This window comes from Drosophila willistoni, unplaced genomic scaffold (genome assembly GCF_018902025.1).
Source record: "Drosophila willistoni isolate 14030-0811.24 unplaced genomic scaffold, UCI_dwil_1.1 Seg302, whole genome shotgun sequence".
Lineage (NCBI taxonomy): Eukaryota > Metazoa > Arthropoda > Insecta > Diptera > Drosophilidae > Drosophila > Drosophila willistoni.
The window spans coordinates 45,225-50,786 of NW_025814256.1; the positions used below are offsets into that span (position 1 = coordinate 45,225).

At 33.0% G+C, this 5,562-nt stretch overlaps 1 long non-coding RNA gene across 3 annotated transcripts; it reads left to right on the top strand.

Moving 5' to 3' along the window:
* The first annotated feature begins 2,293 nt into the window (after window positions 1-2,293).
* Window positions 2,294-5,532, top strand: LOC124461286. 3 transcript variants are annotated; one of them, XR_006955005.1, is made up of 2 exons: window positions 2,294-2,321; window positions 5,473-5,532. It is a non-coding gene; the product is annotated as an uncharacterized LOC124461286 (long non-coding RNA). The 3 variants fall into 3 exon arrangements; XR_006955004.1 differs by lacking the exon at window positions 2,294-2,321 and adding an exon at window positions 2,333-2,360; XR_006955003.1 differs by lacking the exon at window positions 2,294-2,321 and adding an exon at window positions 4,894-5,379.
* Window positions 5,533-5,562: the final 30 nt, after the last annotated feature.

Here is a 5,562-nt window from a genome sequence, read left to right on the forward strand (position 1 = left end):
AATTCATCCAATTAGCTATTGCTTTCAGAGAGCTAAAAACAGGCGGACATGGCCAATTTTTCTAGCTAGCAGACTGATGTACATTTTTACATTTGAGCAGTGACAGAAATCGATAGGTATAATTGATTATAATAAGAATAAGAAGTAGATGCACGAATATCCTAGTAAATGGTGGAAAGGTTTATCTTGAATAGGCCCAAATATATAATAATTAGGAAGTAACTCCAAAAGCTTTCTTAAGTTGTTATGGTAACAATGGAATAAGTGTTTATTTCGATTTTTTAAAGAACGTGCTTTATTCCCATCAATCGAATAAATCTGGTCTTGCGGGTATTGTGGATCCACTTAAAAGCCATTCCCTCAATATTCCACTGTAAATACAACTAGATTATAGACTATAATCAGTATTTTACTGTTAACCATTCATAGAAATAAAATTAAGACATAATATATTAGACTTTAATATAATATTAAAATATAATTAAGACATAATATATTAGACTTAAATATAATATTTAGTGGAATCACATCTAAAAGATGTTAATAGAAAGAATTTTATAGAATCCTGATCAGACACTGATGGACAAAGGCAGTGAAAAATATAAAGTGAAAAGTAGGCCTTGTCCATTTGCCTTGTTTACCTGCCTCATTTCCTACTTCTATATTGCACATTCTAGAAAATCGTGCTCGAGAGTTTAGTTCTAATAATTAAACCAAATATCAAGTAAAAACAAATTTCAAAGAAAAATTCCCAATCCTGAATAAACCCGGAAACGGCAAGTTTAAAAAAATTGCTCAAAACTGAAGGTTCCTAAATTGACGATAGATTGGCGCAACCAAATTATGAAGCTATTGCTTTCAGAGAGCTAAAAACAGGCGGACATGGCCAATTTTTCTAGCTAGCAGACTGATGTACATTTTTACATTTGAGCTGTGACAGAAATCGATATGTATAGTTGATACTTAGAATTAGAGGTAGATGCACGAATATCCAAGTAAATGGTGGAAAGGTTTATCTTGAATAGGCCCAAATATGTAATAATTAGGAAGTAACCCAAAAGCTTTCCTAAGTTGTTATGGTAACAATGGAATAAGTGTTTAATTCGATTTTTTAAAGAACGTGCTTTATTCCCATCAATCGAATAAATCTGGTCTTGCGGGTATTGTGGAGCCACTTAAAAGCCATTCCCTCAATATTCCACTGTAAATACTACTAGATTATAGACTATAATCAGAATTTTACTGTTAACCATTCATAGAAATAAAATTAAGACATAATATATTAGACGTAAATATAATATTTAATGGAATCACATCTAAAAGATGTCAATAGAAAGATTATTATGAAATCCTGAATTCATCCAATTAGCTATTGCTTTCAGAGAACAGGCGGACATGGCCAATTTTTCTAGCTAGCAGACTGATCTACATTTTACATTTGAGCAGTGACAGAAATCGATAGGTATAATTGATTATAATAAGAATAAGAAGTAGATGCACGAATATCCAAGTAAATGGTGGAAAGGTTTATCTTGAATAGGCCCAAATATATAATAATTTGGAAGTAACCCCAAAAGCTTTCCTAAGTTGTTATGGTAACAATGGAATAAGTGTTTATTTCGATTTTTTAAAGAACGTGCTTTATCCTCATGAATCGAATAAATCTGGTCTTGCGTGTATTGTGGCGCCACTTAAAAGCCATTCCCTCAATATTCCACTGTAAATACAACTAGATTATAGACTATAATCAGAATTTTACTGTTAACCATTCATAGAAATAAAATTAAGACATAATATATTAGACGTAAATATAATATTTAATGGAATCACATCTAAAAGATGTTAATAGAAAGATTATTATGAAATCCTAATCAGACACTGACCGACAAAGGCAGTAACGGGAAAGGGAAAAATAAAAAGTGAATAGTAGGCCATGTCCATTTGCCTAGTTTAACTGCCTCATTTCCTACTTCCATATTTCACATTCTAGAAAATCGTGCTCGAGAGTAAAAACAAATTTCAAATAAAAATTCCCAATCCTGAATAAACCCGGAAACGGCAAGTTTAAAAAAAACTGAATTTTACTAAATTGACGACAGATTGGCGCAACCAAATTACGAAGCTATTGCTTTCAGAGACCTAAAAACAGGCGGACATGGCCAATTTTTCTAGCTAGCGGACTGATGTACATTTTTACATTTGAGCAGTGACAGAAATCGATATATATAATTGATTGTAAGTTTAAGTTATATTTTTTTACTTGATACTTAGAATAAGAAGTAGATGCACGAATTAGGAATAGAACTCTTCATCAAAATTAAGTACAAATTTTAAAATATATTCCATAAAATGTTACAAAAGTAAAAAGATATCATTCATTATACGAAATATATATTTTTTATATTACATTACAGTATGTCGGAGATTGTAAAGGTGGTTTATATTCCTGCTTCACGAGGACGTGTAATTTGTCAGGATGACCGTGTCGGAGATTGAGTTAGGCATTTCTAATAATTTGAATTGTGTGCCTACTGTTAAGGCGAATTGATCAGTGTTAAGTAATGAATATCATGACTGATGTAGAACTATTTAACACTAGATATGTGAGAGAGAATTCAGTCTCTTTTCCTTCTGAAAGTCAACCATACAGCACGTCGAGACTCGCTGCACAAAATTAGTGGAAAATGGAATCAATGATTCCGGAAACCCTGAATTCCTCTCTTCGCCGATATCAGAAGTGGGGTCTAACTCAAGACCAACAATAAATGAGGAGCAGTTTCGCATTTTATTAGAACAACAAAAACGAAACGAACAGTCAATGTTCAGCAGTCAATGTTCAGCAGTCAACAGTCGGGGTTCAGCAGTCAGCCGGTGTTCAGCAGTCAGAGGTATCAGCAGTCGGAAGTATCAGCAGTCAGCAGTAAGAAGCCGATAAATCAGCAGTACACAGAACCCGAGATTTAAGTTGCATATTGTAATCATTATTCGCCCGTCCACGATTTATAATACTAATAAACTATAATATAATACATTTGGGGACTCATTTGAGGACTCCATCTTACATATATTAGACTTTAATATAATATTTAATGGAATCACAACTAAAATATGTTAATAGAAAGATTATTATGAAATCCTGATCAGACACTGAACCACAAAGGCAGTAGGCGGCAGAGTGAAAAATAAAAAGTGAAAAGTAGGCCATGTCCATTTGCCTTGTTTACCTGCCTCATTTTCTACTTCCATATTTCACATTCTAGAAAATCGTGCTCGAGAGTATAGTTCTAATAATTAAAACAAATTTCAAGTAAAAACAAATTTCAAATAAAAATGTCCAATCCTGACTGGCCTAACTTTAATAAACCCGGAAACGGCAAGCTAAAAAAATTTGAAAAAACGTCGTGTGGCTGATAACGTGAAAAAAATGGCGGTCAAAAGCCTGAAGTCAGTTGGTAAAGAAGTAGAAAAAATTAGAAATAAAAAGGAGTGGCTTAAGGCCGCAGCTAAGGTCGATGAACTGGAAAAGTTCAAGAAAATCGTTGCTAAACATCCCCGAGAGCTGGCCATCCGAAGAGGACACACCAAGATAAATATCGCTAGAAATGACCAAAAAGTTTTGGTTAAGGTGAAAAAAGAGGGAGGACAAAGCATGTGAAAGAAAATAAGGCTTACGTATATATTTATTTTTTTTTGCATTAGAATTGACAACGATTCTACAAATTTTTTAAAATTTCTATAATGACTTTATTCGACCCATCTTTGTATTTGAAAATAAGTTAACATCTGGATTATTAATGCAATTTTATATCTTTGCTCTTTACAATTGGGAAATTTGGTTGTTTGGTTGTTAGATGTGCGGATTTCATCCAATTAGCTATTGCTTTACTGCTGACATGGCAGCTTGACCAATCTTACTAGAAAATACATTTCAAAATGCTTTCTCCTCTCCTTGATCCGACCAATTTTGTGATACCCTCTTCAAGCACTTTAAGATCCGGGTATTTCTTAGTTTTTCCCCCATTTGGAAAGAGTATCAAAACAACAAAGCGAGTAAATTAAATAAAATTATGTATTTTGTCAAAAGAGAAACAGAAACAAAATTGCGGTATTACTGAATATGGGTGTGGGCTTAGATATACACATTGATGCGATAATGTTTAAAATGATGTCAGAGCAGATATCTTTGCAACCTGTGCAGAGCAATTTGTTACTAGAGATCGACGTTTAATGTGATTACAAACATGGGAGTAGCTAGAAAATCCGGTTCGGGGTAAAATTTTATTTCGAGGGGAGACTAAAATATAAAACCCATGCAAGTCTTATGTGCAATGCTTCTCAAACTGTACTGTAACATTCATAAACTGAAGCGACCTTCAATCAGAAAAAAAAGCACTAGACAGCGTCCAACCAAGAAGCTAAAGAGATGATGAAAAAAAAAGAAAAATATAACCAAACAGAAACTTGATTAAAGTTAAGAAAACCGTAAAGTTCAACTTGTTGCTGTTTTCATTATTATGGCCATTGTTGATGTTGTTGTTGTTGTTATTGTTGTTGCTGCTTGACATTTCGCACACAACACAAGAGAAAAAAACAAACTAAACAAAAACAAAAGAAGACTTTACTGCTGCTCCCCGCACAATTTTATGCTTTTATTTTGTATATTTCAGGGATTTCTGCTTTTCGCAATTTGTTGCAGCAACAGCATTGAAAATGCATAAAAAAAAATTTGAAATTTCAAAAATTATTTTGAAATTGCCTTAATTAGCTTCGTTAAACGAGAAGAAGAAAAAACCAGAGCCCCAGCCAAATGGCATGCCAAAAGATGTGAGATGGGAAATCATCAGCATCTCGACATCAGCAACAAGTTTCAAATTCTTTGCCGAAGTAAATGGCAAACTGTCAAAGTATTGGTGTGGGGAGGAGGTACTTGAAATGGAAGCGGGTTCGAGTCATGGTGGGATGGGGGCGGAAAGAGAGACAAACTGCATGCCAACAAGTGTCATGCCATGCCATGTAATGACCTGTTTTCAAGGGTCTTAGAAGGCGGTATAAATTTTCAATTAATTTTCAAAGTATCTCATATCATAGCAAGTCAATCTAGTTACCTAGAAATACGAGTAATGCGAGCTTGAAAATTATTTGAATACAAACATACATATACATATAAAAAACTACATCAAAATTAACTACAAATTTTAGCATACATTCATCCCTCTAATCTAAACATTTTTAAAATCCTTCTTGTTCCTTTTGGCAAAAATTGGGAAAAACATACATAATACACTAAAAGTTACAAAAGTTCTTAACTTTAATCATTTTATATCAAAATTAAGTAAAATTTTAACACGAAATAGGAATAGAACTCTTCATCAAAATTAAGTACAAATTTTAAAATATATTCCATAAAATGTTACAAAAGTAAAAAGTTATCATTCATTATACGAAATATATATTTTTTATATTACATTACAGTATGTCGGAGATTATAAAGGTGGTTTATACTCCTGCTTCACGAGGACGTGTAATTTGTCAGGATGACCGTGTCGGAGATTGAATTAGGCA